This window comes from Sturnus vulgaris, chromosome 2, assembly GCF_052056855.1.
Source record: "Sturnus vulgaris isolate bStuVul1 chromosome 2, bStuVul1.hap1, whole genome shotgun sequence".
Taxonomy (NCBI): domain Eukaryota; kingdom Metazoa; phylum Chordata; class Aves; order Passeriformes; family Sturnidae; genus Sturnus; species Sturnus vulgaris.
Window position 1 is genome coordinate 43,029,874 of NC_142244.1, and position 16,212 is coordinate 43,046,085.

The window sequence follows — 16,212 nt, forward strand, 5'->3', positions numbered from 1 at the left end:
TTTATCTCAAATGCAAATAAATTGCACAATTTAAGTTCTGAATTTAATGAAAAAGATGTTTTGAAGTCTTAATCATAATTACATTCCAGAACTCCAAAAAGAGCTTTACGTGTGCAACTTTGTGCAGAACTTGACTCAGAGACTGATTCAGATTTGTTTCTGGTCATCAGCTGTTTTTTTCATGGGGGAGGATTTTTGTTTGATTGCTTGGTTGGCTTTTTGTTTGTTTTGCTGTAGTGTGAAAGTCAACCAAGATGTATTTGACGTTTGGTGTGGGATCAAGTCACTTGAAAACGACACTTCCTCTGGCTCCCTTCAAATCAGTCTCTCTCTTTCTGAGCTTGCTCTTCTTCCAGATGGAACAATTTTGGAAACAAAAGGCAGGTAGTGCTACAAATGCCTAGCTAGATACAGAGATTAGTAACCAGTTCACCACTTTTCAAAAACATTCTTGCTACCGTAACCCCATGACCTCACACATACACTTCATTCTCTGGGGCTTCTCAGCAGAGTCTGTATCAGTAAGGTTAAAGTTTTTTTCAGGCACCAAAGAGAGCCCTAGAAACGCAGTAGGAAAGCAACCAGGTAATAACTTTTCCTGGTAATTCTGTACAGAACTTTGTCTAAAAAAACAAATTCCTGGACATAAAATATTGCTTTTTATGGATCTTTTTGTTGATTTTATTTTATGGTTCTGTCTATTTTTATTTTTCTCTGATTCTATTAATTTGAAGCTAACTCTGCAGAATCATGCATGGGACTACTGATTTCTACCTGCGAACACTGGACACTAGGACTTTAGTGAGAGTTTCACTCATTCTTTATCATTTCTTTCCTACATGCTATGCACTATATTGGGCTCAAGACAAAGGAAAATTAGTCCTTGTGTGATTTATGCTTGTACAGGGACAGATTGTCCTCTGGTGTAGCTCTATGGTTACTGACAGAGAGATGCCAATTTAGCCTGCTGAGGATGCGACTTCCTGCAGTCAGCATGGAGGTAACTGTAAGCAAGATGACTTTCAGGAAGAATTGCAAGCATTCATCATTTAAGAATGTCGTTGTGAGATTAAAACAGGAAGAATGTATCATTTTAATGTTTATGTTTTCTTCAGTCTCTAATATCTGTACTTCTCAAGATTGTCTCTCTGCATATAAACACATATCCATGCATACATATCCAAATGCACTTATAAACAAATATCTTGTCTGTAGTGATCTAAAAATACTGACACGAGTGACAACCCCAGAGGGAAAATAACAAAGAGACTGAAGAAGTCTGTATCCTGAATCACTATATAATCTCATTATAGCAAAATAGAAAACACTGAAGGAGAATTCTCTCTGGAGAATAACGGCAGAGTAGGCAATGGGCAGGTTATACAGTAAGTTTTTCTCTTCTTTAATGTGCTACACTGTCTTAGCATCTACAAACTATTTTTCTTGTGTGTTTCCTCAAGCAAGTGGTTATTTAAAGAATGTATTTAAAAATAACAAATGTTGCAGATGATTATGGAATAGTAACAAAAAGCAACTCATAATTTTATGTTTCCTTTTACATATGTAAGAAAAAAAAAGATGACCTTAGAAACTTGTCTTTTTCCTAATTGTGGTGTTAGTTTTTCTTTTTTTTATGCAAACAATATGTACTATAGGTGGAGAGAAGCCAAAGCAATTAATCAGAGAACTGTCTGATGGCAAAAGAAAGATCAATCACTAGAGAAAGAAAGGTACAAAACCAGAAAGTGTTTGATGAAGAGAGGCCAAGTCTTCATCTTTTTTTTTTTTTTATTATTATTCTCAATATGAAACAGAAAAAGGAATAATTTTTGTTTAAGGTTTCAAGAAATCACTTAGCAACTAAAGGATATAATGATAGAAAGTCTTAAAGTAAATTATATTCATTATAAAGTGTTAAACAGTCACTCTCTTGCCTGGTAAGAAAAAAAAAATAATAATTCTTTGAGGCATATAGGCAAAATCCCATGCTCAAATTAAAACACAGGACCATGTGAAAAAGCACTCAATTGTTTTAAGCAAGTTTAGTAGGTATATATCCCTTTCACAAAAGGCACACTATAGCTGGCATCCCTTGGTGATTCCTGCTCTGCTAAGAACGAGAACAGATTGAATGCAGATGAAGATCAAACCAGCCTCACATCTCTAGAAGTGGTGGGTGAAGGTTAGAAAATGTAGACAGAGCAGTTCAGGAGAGCAACAAAGCTGTTGTACGTGCTGCCAGGCAAAGGTTTTATAAGCTCGGCGTGAGACTTATTGGTATTTACTTCACAAGCAGAGTTGTGAATTGCAAAACAAAGCATGCCCCAGAGAGGCTCTAGAGGAAAACTTTCAAACTTGAGTATGCCTGGAAAAGAAAAAGAAGAATGATTCAATAGGGAAAGCACTAAGTTTGATATATCTGATCACAGTTCTGTGCTCAGTTACAGGCTTTCTGCTTCATCAGGTCAAATATAAGGATTAGATTCTTGAGACAGACATGCAGGTACAAAAATATGGAGTCTGCATATAAAACTTGCAGTATCCATATTTCTCTTATTGGATGTGCATAATGCCACCTAAATCCTTAGAAGAAGTTCTACATGTCTTTGTAGCACCAAATTTCCAAAACTTTTGCCCGGTTGGCCTTCATATATATAAACACTGACAATTATCACAGCCACACTTCTTTACTTCTTCTTCCTCTACCTCCACCCACTCCAAAGCACCACCATAGGATGTGTTGCCTTCATTGTCTCCCTGGAGGTCAGAAATCCAATTTCATGCTTCTTCCCTCCACAAAAGGATGTTCTTCTGACTCTCAGCTGAGTACCTTAGCTAACAACCTTCTTTTTACACCAGTGACAAGCCAAGATTTATTATGCTGATGATTCTAGAAGTTAAAACACTTGTATTAAAAAGGACATGGAGGGAAGATATGCAATTCTGGATGTGAGACAGATAGACTTGGGGTTAGCCTTTCCTTTTGCCTGCTGACTCTTTTCCACATTTCACACACCTCCTTAGAATCAGATAAAACTTAAAATATATTACATTCATACACTGAGCCTAATCATCTCCGGAAGTATCACTTAGATCCCATCACGCTTGCAATTCAGTTTTATTACATTTTCACTCTGAGGGCCTTTAAACCTTATGTCTCCTATATATTTTTCCTTTGCTGTACCTAATAAAAATGTTGGTGTACAATCAAATATTTTTTGTGGGTTTTTTCGTGTTTTCTTTTTGTTTTTTTTTGTTTTTTTGTTTTTTTGTTTTTTTTTTTTTTTTGCCTTTCCTGTAGGTCTACTGCTGAGATCCATGAGAAAATACTTACTGCTATTTATTATATGAATTACTGGATTAACATCAGTTTCTCTCATTCACTTCCTGAAATTTCTGTGTATCCATCACCAAGAATTTTTGTGATCTCAATTGACAGTGATTATCTTGGTGAATTTCTGAAATCTTCAAAAGCAAGGAGCATTTTGAAATGACTGTGATATGGCAATATTATACATTAAATCTACACCTACCTCTGCATGGCTTTTGATTTTTCACAATACAAAAAAGTTTTGATGTTCTATTGTTGTATTTCTGTTTCATTTTTGTGCTGTTTTCCCAACCTCAGGATTTTGTTCAGTGTGTCAATCTATCAGTTCACATATAAAGATGTATTTTTTGAACCTGTAAAATTACAAACTAAACCTCTGAAATTTTTTGAGTAATTACAGGCACTGCCTCTTTTTTCTACTTTCTATTAAATCTGTTTTGGTTTTTATTTGACACTTTTTATTTCAGTATTAGGACCCATAAAGTTCCGACTTACATTCCAGATTTTACTCTGCAGTAATTCTGTGCATCAGTTTCCCTGTCACAAAAGCTTCAAGCATCCAAAGAGATGCAGTAATTTTCCAAAAACAGTATGCTTTACTAAAGGTTTTTATACAATGTGGAACTGCTTGAAATCTAGAGTATAGGATTTTCTATTCCTAAAAAATGTTTCTAAATTTGTTTGTTAGAAAAAGTACCATTTTTGGTAAGATATCTACAACCAGTTTCAGTCTAGGAAATTCTAGATAAAGTCTTCATTTTTAGCACATTTTGGAATTTACATGTGATGAGAAAAGATTCAGTGATAACTCTCAGAATATACTGGAATAACAGGATGATCTAGCCAGGGGAATATAACCATGTAAGCAACTAGCCAGGCTGATTGCAGATAAGCAGTTGCTCTTGACACTAAGTAGATTAAAATAATTATGGGATATGTTTATCTCAGTCAAATAATTTAATTCTGACTGTTTACAAAAATGTCTGTTGTAACTGCTTATATAGCAGTTTCACCTCTCCTTCAGTATCTGGATATACTTTGTGTTGTGTGATTCAAGAATTTTGTCTTGTTGCATTTGATCTGTGTCACAAACAGAAAGAGTGGTGCTTCTCAACTGGGAAAAACCTTCCCAGAAAAAAATACACCAAGAATTACTTGTTCTGGAATAGTTACTTGGGAGGGAACACCACAATGATCTTGCTATGACTGGAATCCAAATTCTCAAATGAAGATTCTTTGCAAAGAAAGGCAGAAAATGTTCTGTGAAGGAAGGACAGAGCACAGCTGGGTCTGCTGTGGTGCTTTTATGGCAGCATCCAACATGGGATGGATAGGACCCAGCTAGAAGTGTGGGATGGGGACATGAGTGCATGGTAACAGCATTATTCCAGCTTGTGAAGAACTGCACAAATAAAAATTTTCATGATAGATATTTCATGTTAAGGTTCATCTTATAAAATTTACTTAAAATTGAGATAAGCAGGACAAAGAAAACCTGCCAGTCTTTTCAGTTCTATGAGATATTTAATAACAGAAAGTTGTTTATTTCTTTTGGTAAATCTCTACTTCTCTTGTGCTGTCTCACAGGAAAATAGTTGATTTTCTCAGTCTTTGACCAGCTCTTGGATTTTTAAAATTTTCTTGTTTTACGGTGCTCAAATAATTCAACTCAGAATCATATTATCTAGAACCACCTGGGATTCTGGGAGGCAATTAATGAAAAATCAAGCAGTCTTGGGAGAGTCTTTAGTGAGTTTGGTGTCCAAAAACATTGGTCTCTTGTCCAAAGCTTTTGGATCCAAGATAACCTAGATTTTCCTATGCCAAAAGAAGAGATATTTTTACAAGGTTGGCAGTTCCAAAAATTTGATCCACTTAAGCTGTCACAAAGGGCTATTGTTCCGTAATAACATTTGCAGTAAATAGTGAAGGAATACTCCTTTATTTCCACTCATTGCTTTGTTTTGGTTTCTTTCATTCTTGTTTTCTTTCAATATTTGAGACATCAAAACATCTACTGTATTTCTGAACATAAATAGCAAGATTTCTATTTGAAAATAATTAATTGGGAAAATTTCTGCATAAGTCCCTATTTTGGAGCAATTATGTCTAGCAGATCACTCAGGAAAACAGGTGTAAACTTGTATTGGTAAGGGATATTTCAGAATTTTCTGTTAATGAAGCAAAAGACATGACACACATTCTAAAGGTTTTCATGATCCAAGAGGAAAACTGAGAGGCCATCTAAATTAGATGCAATTCTTCTCTTTTCGTGATTAATTAACAAAATAGTAACAGAACACAGATTTAATTGAGAGAAGTGTGTTGTTCTTTTTTTTTTATAAACAGAAACAAGCCAGTGAGACCTTAGAATATTTAGTCTTCTTGGAAGCTGTAACAGCATACAGTTACAGCAAGTTCAGGAGTTGTAAGGTTCACCAGCTAAGCTGAAAGCAAAATATGTTTGTTGGGCTCTAAAAATAGTGTCCTAATGACCAGCCCGGGTTTTAAAATACTTAAGATACTTACTTTTTAAGATATTTATCTTTTGGATGTCAAAGGTTTTAAAAGACGCAAAACACAACATTCTTGAAAACAATTTTCAGAAAGCACAAATCACTTTGTAGGCATACAATTGTATTTATGGCCACCTGTTAATAGACAAGCACTTCTTTAAATTTTCAGGTGTTTTAAAGGAGCTAATATTTGCTGTGCATGTTGGTAAATGCTTTGCAATGGTTTTGTGATTATTCTTCATCTGTTGTGCCTAGTGGCACCACTGTACCTTGTACTCTTAAGCAGCTGTCACGATAAGATCAGTTCAAACACTTCCCAGCTGCTCTGTACTCTGCCTGCCTGGACAGGAGCACAGCAGAGCTGAAATGAATTAGTCTGCATTAGTCTTGCATTAGCCTGACTTGACTACATCACAAAGCATGGCTCTCTTTATTTTTCTTTTTATGGGCAAAGGTAAAAAAATGTTGATTTTTGCTGCCACGTGGATATTAAAAAACCTTAAACACCATAGAAAAGTGTTTATTCTAAAATACTGCTTTCGATATAAATTTGTTGGCTGTTTGGATTATATTGGTTGTTGGGGGTTTCCTTTCATAAAGACAAGACTAGCTTTGGCAAGTATTTAAAAACACAGACAAAAGTAGTTGTCTCAAAAAACCAAGTTTGATGGGTTATTGAAGCTGCTAAACAGTAAATACACAATTTTCTTAGTGTTTTATTTCAAAAACGTGGAATTTATACTGTAGACTATTTCATGAACAAAAAAATAGATTAAATATACCGGTTTTGAAGAAGAAAAACATCTGTATACATATTGTCTGTCAAATTATTGTAATTGCCACTTTTTTTCCTTGCTACAAATTACCCATTGCAGAATATAAATAATGCCCTTGCACAGTTATTCTGACCATGGTAGCAATCTCCACACTGAATGCCAGATGAAGAGTAAGTCATTAGATTAATGTTAATGTAAAAATGATGCAACATGAAATTGAACTGTCAGTCCCATTGTTTACATTTCACACATTCATGAGGGTAAAAGAACCTTTCTTTTCTTACTAGGTCTGCCAAGTCTATCTCTTAGTGTGCTAAAAAGAAGTAAAAGAACAGCAATATATTGCTTTTTGAAATATAATATTATACCACAGGTTTGAAAGTCAGCTTTTCTGAGCAATAACAACAAAAATTACAAATACTGAGAATCTCAACACTCAAGTGTTTTCCATGAACTTAAATTTTGTTTACATCATTCCCTTTGATTTGTTTTGTGGGATAGCTTACAGTAAGCATGAAATCAAAAAATGAGGACTATATAACTTCAGAAAACACTAGATTATTAAAACAATATATTTCCTTCATGCATTATTACAGGTAAAACCATATTTTGTGAGACAATAACTGTCTTCAAGTCATAATAACTTCCAGTATACACCTAATTGCGATGCAAGGATCAAATGGAAAGCAAAATTAAGCCCATAGTGTACATATGTATGCTATTTCCACTTAAGAAGACAATATTGTCTTTCTTGAAGTTTCTATTTAATGAACTTTAAAGGGTGCCAACAGATAGCTATCCTTTTTGAAAATTATAATTGATTTTCAAACACACAGACCTTGATATGAAAAAAAATTCCGGAAATAGGTTGGAAAATTTTCAAGATATGACAAGAATTTTAAATCCTTGATTCCGCTGAAAGTAAATAGTATTTTAGGTTCTCTGGAGAGCACTGGCAATAACTTCAATCCTGTGTCTCCACTTTTTTATGTAGAAGAGTTTTTGAAGTGGCTTAGATGAGGACCAAGTGGATTATGGCAGAGATACAAATTAAATATATTAAACTTTGTTTTAAACAAACAAAGGACAAAAACAAAACAACCAAAGCAAGAACAATTTTTTAAAGAAATAAACTTTGGCCACAAGTTTGAGATTTTCCATTAAAGGTTCAGTGTTGGGTACCAGAGCAGGACAAACATTGATGAACTGGAGGGAGTTCAGAGGACACCATGGAGCACTTTTTGAGTGAGGAGAGGGTAAGGAAGCTGGGCTTTGTCATCCAGGAGCAGGGTGGCTTTAGACAACATAACAGCCCCAGTAACTTATTGTGAGTGACCAGGACATCAGACCCATGCCCTCTATAAAAGACAATGCATGTAAGTGTACACATGAGTAGCTCAGAGTGGCTATGCAGAGAAAATTGTTCCCCATGAGAAGTGCCAAGCCGCGGCACAGATTACCAAGGGAGGTAGTGCAGTGTCTCCATCATTTAAGATTTTCAGGATACAACTGAATTCCAGCTGGTCCAAGCCCATAGCAGACCCTGCTGGGAGCAGGACCAGAGACTTCCCGAGAATCCTTCCAGTCTCAGCTATACAGTGAGCATACTGAGCAAACAGGTATCTTTTCAAAGTATAAAGTACCCAGAAGTGCAGTAAAAATACTATAAATTAAATCAGTCAGGGCAATTCTTGCAACAAAATACAAACAAATTATGTAGGTATTTCCTGCCTTTCTTGATCAAGTTCACAGCCTCTGAAAGATTTTAATCTTAACAGATTTCAAAGCAAGGCGTGTTTCCATCTTCAGTAAGAAAGAAGAGGTGGCTCCTTTCAAAGGAGTATGCAATAGCCCTAGGCATGACCCTTACTTTATTCACATTAATAGCTCTCAGGAGCTATTCCTTTGCACAAGCATTTCCTACTCTCATTAACCATTACATCTGTGGAACTAATTGAACAAGAAGACTTATGGCCTTGTTCAAAACTAAATTTATTTTTTTTTCCTCACAATATGGTATGGTATCACATCGAGAATAATGTAATGTCACTTGGTTGATCTTTTCTGCAGAAGAAAGAATTATGTGGGAATCTAAGGAAGAAAAACCTCTCTCCTATTCTTATTCAATAAAGCTTGAAACGGAACCTGAGGATGAACAGATGAATTTATGCTGCTGTTATCTGAAAGAAATGATTTCTATTAAGCTTACCATGAATAACAGGTGTTATTTAGAAGAGGGAACAGGAGGTGAAGTTTGATACAAGAATGCTAATTACTCTCAACAGTGTTCAAATATAAACATTTTTAGCCTCTCTCTTTATTGTGAATAGAAAGGATTTGATAAATGTGTTAAATATGATACTCCAAAAAATTGTCTATTTAGACTCCAATCTCTCCATATTTTTTTCCCAGATGTAGAATCTGATATTTGTCCTTAATTCATGCCACTGAAAGTGCAGATATGCTCATATATAACCTCAAATATCTGTGTAAACACTTTGTAGTGCCATGTGTCAAAGAACTTTTTATCTGTTCCATCAAAAGCTTTTTTTTAAAAAACAGATCTCACCCAGCATCCTTTCCAACAGCTCACCCCACTGATTTTACTTTTCCCCATTTTACAGATCTAGCTTTTGTTCGCAGCTGAAAGACAAACAAAACATATAATAAGAAAGGAATAAGGTTAGGAAATTGTACCAAAAATATTGCATTTTTTAATACAAAAGAATGATACACGAGGATTGCCATTTTCTGTTATACCATTCTACTTCAAACAGAGGAATATGAGAAAAGCATTAGAGTGTCTGCAGGAAGGAGTCTTGGACTATTTTATTCAAGGAAGGTAAAAAATGCAGGAGGATATGATGCACATATGAAAAGCTACAGGTAGGCTAGCAAAAGTGATACAAATATTTCTAATTACTCTTTCAGATGATGAATAAAAAAAGAAACATTGCACTTAGTACAGCCCTCTGGGTTTTCCTTCCTCTCTTAATCTAGCTTATAATTAACAGGAATAATAGTTTCTGCCATGCAGAGATCTTTGTAGCAACAATAAAAAATAAAATCTTAATGTTTATAAATTATTTAAAAATCACAATTTCTAGCAGATACTGGTAGTGACAAGAATCAGGAAAAAATTAAATTTTCCAAATAAGATAACACCAGACATGATAAAATCTGTGGTTTTATGTTGTCCATTCGATTCCTATGCCACTAAACAATTTCAGAAAATCCCTGTTACAGATAATTAGAGGCTAATCAGCACTAGGAAGAGCTTCCTTTCTAACTCTTGTTTCATTTTAACTCCTGAAGAATTATGATTCTCTTCCTTTCAAAAGCATTAATTCCTGATAGCATTCTTCTGATTTACATGTATTCCCCACCTTTGATTTCCATCTATCCTTTGTCCTGTCTAAATCCTGTGGTAATGAGCTCCACAGGCATGTCTTAGTTCATTGAAAATACTTAGTTCTATTTGGATATTTTTTTCTATTTTATTGTCTGCCTCTTCATTTTTGATCTGTAGGATAAGACACCTTCCATTTCTTTGACAATATATTGCTTCACATATCTGCCTCACTTATTTGTGCTTGATCAACTAGCCTCAGAGAGCTAGTTATGAAAAGTCTTTAGATTTCAACTTTCAATCCTTATATTTCAACAGCTTTCATACCTGTGTACAATTTTACATTCTTCACAACCAATGGGGAAGGCAATTTTTATGGGATCATATATGTTTAAAGTTCCCAAACACTCTGAAAATATTAATTACTTGTTGGTATGATTGGTCTCAGATCTTCACACTGTTATATTAAAAATCTTAGAACATAATAAGATATTATAATCTATCACAACTTTGCTGTACTCTAATAGAAGGAATGAATAATTCTATTGTAAAAAAAGTGTGGCATTTTTCTTGTAAAATCTTCAAGAAACAGTAATGAAGAAAAACAAGCAAGGGAAGTATATGGGAAAATGTGATTGATATTGATATTGCTTATTTTTGCACACTGAACTGTAAAAAATGTTCAGGAACTGCTCCTCTTTGAAAAAAATATTACCTCCTGTAATACTGCCACAGTCAGATAGACCTTAGTGAACTTCTGAGCAAATAATCATCATGTGAGTTGAAAGTGCCCAAGGTCAGTTTTACCTGACGTACCAAATTTCTGTAGAATTTCAAGTGGGGTTAGGAGAATAAATTCAGAATACAAATACTGTAACTGACACTTCTCAGCTACTTCTTCTCTTTTGCTCCTTCCCCCCTCCTGCCCTTCTACCTTTCTCTGTATTCTTTTTCTTATTTCGAATATACGTATTTAGGTTGCATAGTGGCAGGCTTCCAGGCAAAGAAGAAACTCAAGGGGGAAAATTTATTCATCAATTAATTGCAGTAGGAATACCATATAGAACTCCTTCTTAAATTCAAAGGCAAGAAAGATGCTATCTTTGAAAAGAAAAAGTAAAAATATGCTGAGCATGCCTCTCCATGTTAATTATCTTGGTTACATCTACAACCTTGCACATTTGTATGCTCACCTTGTCATTCTGTAGAATCTGAACCCCTGATATTGAACAGCAGGTGCAGGGGGAAGGTGTAAAAGAAAGTTAAATCAAAGATAGAACTGAGGGTCTTGTAGTGATGGCACTAGGAAAACAGGAGATCTAAAGTCAGTTCTTGATTTCGCTGTGTGTGCACTGAAAAGCAAGTCTCATTTCCTTCTGCTACTCTATCTCCTTACCCATAAAACACTGATGATACTTTACTTTTTTCAATTTTTTTTTTTTTTAGTTAGTTTGTCATTTAGTCTTTGAACTTTTATGGGGAGAGATGTGTCTTACTGGAAGCTTATGTGGAACTGAGCACAAAGAGACTTGTCAGCTGAGAATTTTCAGCTCTAGCAGAATACTGAAAAGCAATAACAGGCAAAGCAGAATAAAGATGTTCTTACTTCAAGTATCAAGTACAGACAGGTATAATATCACTGAATTTAAATGGGCAACTGAAGGGAGAATAGTAATCAACACAACAGTAACCACTTATCTTTCAGAGAGCTTTAAAACAGAGAAAATTATAGATCTTACAGCTATTACATATTTCTGATTTTATTTCAAAAGTCTGAATGTCAGTGGTTAATGAATTGCATTTTGATTGTAGTTATGGGATATACTTCATATTTCCAAGTTTCTGGTTTTCCCTTTCCTATATGTATCAGTGCGTGTGTATATATATGTATACAAGCATGCAAATTCATATAATATATACATGGTGTATCTACATTCATATTTAACACTGAAGTATGTTTCTGTCTAGAACAAGAGGCATTTCCTTTTAATTTCTTAATGAGGACACATTAGATGTGATGGGATTAAAGTGGTTGATCTGAATAATCTGCCTGCAGTTGCTGAATGTGTTGAAAGGTCAGCAAATTCATAACTGCATTTGAGCTTTACTTTTGACATCTGTTAAATAATTTCAGTGGGACAAAGCTTTAGACTGACTCACTATGAAAAAAAGACAGGGTACATTAGGACTAGCCTGAAAAATTCCAAATGCTGGTTTCTTCTATAGCTAATAAAAGTTAAAAGACAGAAACAAATTATCCAGGCCTTCTAGAAAAGGAGAAAATATGGCAGCACAGTAGTGCTGCATGACAAATTGTTATTCAATAGGCAGCTTGATGAGGATATTTCATAGGCAGCATAGGGTTAATAAAGTTTAAGTTTTATATGGCTACAGCTGCCTTTAAATTTTGTACGGTGCCTTCGAGATAAATTCAACATAAAAATAAATATTATAAAAATTATCTGTTAAAAATTTAATTCCTTGTTAAAGTTACTGAGACAGAAATATGAAACTTTCATATGAAAAGAGCTTTTAAACTTCAATTTTTCTGTAATTCAATATTTGGTAGTAAAGGAATGACCCTATTAATAAGATTAATGCTGATTTGGCAGCTATTTTCTGATTGCCCGATTACTTGGCCTCTTTTTCTGCTTCTTTTTCTGGTTTTAGGAAGGTCAGGTGTATGTCCAAGGTAGACCCAAAACTGAGCACAGAGAAATCCCAATTACTTCTAATCAGTAGTCAGCTCTAGTACTGGGACTGAGCTTGCAGTTTCCAATTGTGAATTTTGATTAATTTTGGTTAGTCCCTTCAACGAGTGCAGCTGATAATACCCTCATGTTGTGAACAGTGGCCTAAGTGCTTAATGTGGTACACGAGAATTCCCATTCATGTCAAGTTCAGCCTCTTCAGATCTGTGTGAATAAACACATGAGTAGCACTTATAGGAGGAAAAAAATACAAATCATAAAGCATTGAAAAGTTAATTAATTTTTGCATTGTTTTGTCTAAAGTAAAAAATATATAGTACTCATTCTGCTAAAGCCTCTATTGGGATTTTAGCAGGGTTCACAGTTTTTGTGCTGTACCTTGTTGTCCTGAAGATTATACCCTGGGTATTTGAATTGCTGACAGAAAATGAACTGCATGACCCCAAAGGTCACCTGCCAATTGTTGTGTTGTTTTTTTAAAAAATCCTTCTCATTTTGGCCTCCATTTTTTGAGAAGATCTTGGGAAATCTCAGTGCAGACCTCTTTTAAGTACAATCCCCACTACTGGGTTGGGTATAATACCCTATCCTCTGCACAGACAGATCCATAAAATCATGCCTTGAGCAAGTAAATCATCTAGGTCAAACCAAAACAAAACATTCTATTTTTACTCTTCTTTTTTTTTTTTTTTGGTAGAAAATGAAGGACGAAATGAATCAATCTCTTTGATCTTTTGCAACTTTTTAATTTTTCAAGTTTTTGGTGGTTTCATCCCCCTAATTACATCAGTCCTGTAAATAGACATATTTGTAATGGAGTTGTTGACAAATCTGATTTTCACTAGAATTTTTCTTCATCTCCAAAACTCTTCTGTTTAGTTTACCAGGATGCAAAACTTTTCCTTAACCAACTTGAAATCATCATTCTCTTGAAATCATCTGCTTCTCTTCCCAGTTGCCTTAGTGAGTTTTTCTACTAAAACTTTATTAAATATACTTTATGATTATTATTTTAATGACAATATAAATATATTTATGCCCATAGTACTTTGATTTAAATACTATTCTCGAAAGCATCCATTTTACTGTTTAAAAACTGAAAGCTAGGCTCTCAGATTAAGTAGATTTTGCAGTCTAATAAAACAAAATTACAGTACCAACCCCAGATCAGGTGGTATTCTGGATTCTCCCATTTCATTTCCAGGTCCCAACCCCCAATAACACTTTCTCCTTTGCCCCCTGTCTCCTGAATTATGGGATTTCAGCTCCTGGAGACCCTGAAAGTACCTAGAAAGAATATTAGCTAACTTCAACAAGTAAATGAGACACATACAAGGATTGAAGAGAACTGATCTATTTAAAAAAAACTATGTAACAAACTTAGAGAATCAACACACTTGCTGGTGCAGAAGTTTTAATAAACTACAGAAACAGTCTCATCCCCTCCTGCAAGCTGGATAACACCTGGCAGAAAAGTTTCACAAGCAGAGAAATACTTGATGTGGGTCTATTCAGGTGTTGCCCAGAGATCTCTGGGACTGCAGAATTTGGCACTGTCAATGAGATTTTCAAATAGTGGACTTTGGCAAGGTTACAATTTGAGATCCTGCTATTACACAAATCAGTTTGCATTGTGCTCTAGAAAGCTTTTTCTTTTTCCAAAATTGTTGATCATCTCTTCCTGTCTCACACAGAGAGCATTGAGTTGAAAAAAGATGATAGAAAACCTAAACCGAGTATGACAGTTTAACAGAAGCTGTGAAAGGAAGTCACAGGATAATTTAATAGTTGTTTTCTTTAACAGGTTTTGTAGAAATATCTGATATTTTATTTATATTTTAAACACTGAGTGATCTTATTTTGCTGTCTTGAAGAGCTGTGTTTGAGAACTGCCAAGATTGGAATATTTTGAGGAGAAAAAGAATGCAGTTTATAATAAACCTCAAGACTCCAGTAGGTATCAGGGTTACTCAGTCTGGAAGATAAAACAAAGGTCCAAAAATTATAATCTGTTGAGCAGTTAAATCTGTTAATCCTAAAATAACCAGAGGAATAGCTTCTATAAAATTTTTGATGAAGAATTCACAGAATGGCTCTGTGAACTTCTTCAATCTTGCCTAACAGAAAAAAAGAAAAAAAAACCTAACAAAACAAGAAAATGGTACATTCTCAAAAATTTTGTCATGCAATCCATTTTAACATGCAGTGGCCACATGAGTAAGGTATAAAAAAATCTAGATGAGAACTAAATATGGTGTGTTTTTCCCTTCATCTGAAGAAGATGAAGAAGATATTTGGCCATTTTGCAATGGGAAACATGCTGGGTGGGGGGAGATAGGGAATTGCAGAAAGGTGAGGAGGGGAAAAGAAGGATGACACTGTCCTATGATCTAAGAATCATCTGTACCATGGGAGACACATGTGGCTTACTTCAGAACAGAGGTATCCACATCCTAACCTCATAGCTCAAGCACTCAAATGCCTGTAACTGTAAGGTCAGCTTGTCTTTTCCAAATGACCTCCAGTCTCTACACATTCTAAGACTTCAAGTGTGGAAATACTGTAAAAGAATGGTGATTGGGTTTTAGAGCGGGGGCGAGTTTCTTTCTTTTTAAATTTTATTTTTCAAAAATAGAGCAAAGCCACTTCTCTACCAAGAAGGAAAATAAGGAAACTCCAGAAAGCCCTAAGTTTAACTGCTTAGGGTAATTACAATGGGTAGAAATCACAGATACAGACAAGTTGTCTCAACTACAGACACACTTTATGCAGTACTGCTCCACTTAGGCACAACTGGTTTGTGCTGGGTTGAAAAGGGAGCTTTTGTCCCAGCTGTGGCACAACTGCAGAGGGGAGGGAACAGCAGAGAGATGCGAGAAGCAGGATTGAACTGAAGAGTGGAATGGTACAGAGCTAAGTGTGAGGTAGCAATTGGTAAACAAAACCCAAATATCTCGCTAAAGAGATATTTGCAATCAATTTAGGTACTTTCTGGAAATGGAAGGGGATGGGGACAGAGATGGAGGGAAGAAGGGAGGAATAAAGGAAAGAAAAAAGAAAGTCTTGATCTGTCTTTTCTGGGACCTTAGTGGAGTCCTTCCTTCAGTGAACACTACAGGGACATGACATTTACATACCAGATCAAGGATCAGTCCAACATCCTATGTAAGAAAAGAACCAATTCTAAATGCTCTGTAGAAAGACAACAGCACATTAGATTGTATCTCCAGAGGTCTCATTTACTCTCCACACATCTCTGTGGCAAAGCTATTTTCATCACTTGAAGCCAACATCTTCCCCCAAAAATAAAGAGGTTAGAAACAAAGAAGGTAAAATAAATTGGATTTTAATACTGAGACTACAACATACAATTGAACCCTTAGAAGACTTTTTTTAAAAGAAAGCTGCTAATTTTAAGAAAGAGTACAATTATGTGAACGGTGTCAAGAAAAATAAATCATTACAAAATTTTTAATATGACTGGTGACAGGACTGAATTTACAGAATATCATTCCAAAAAAAGAGACAT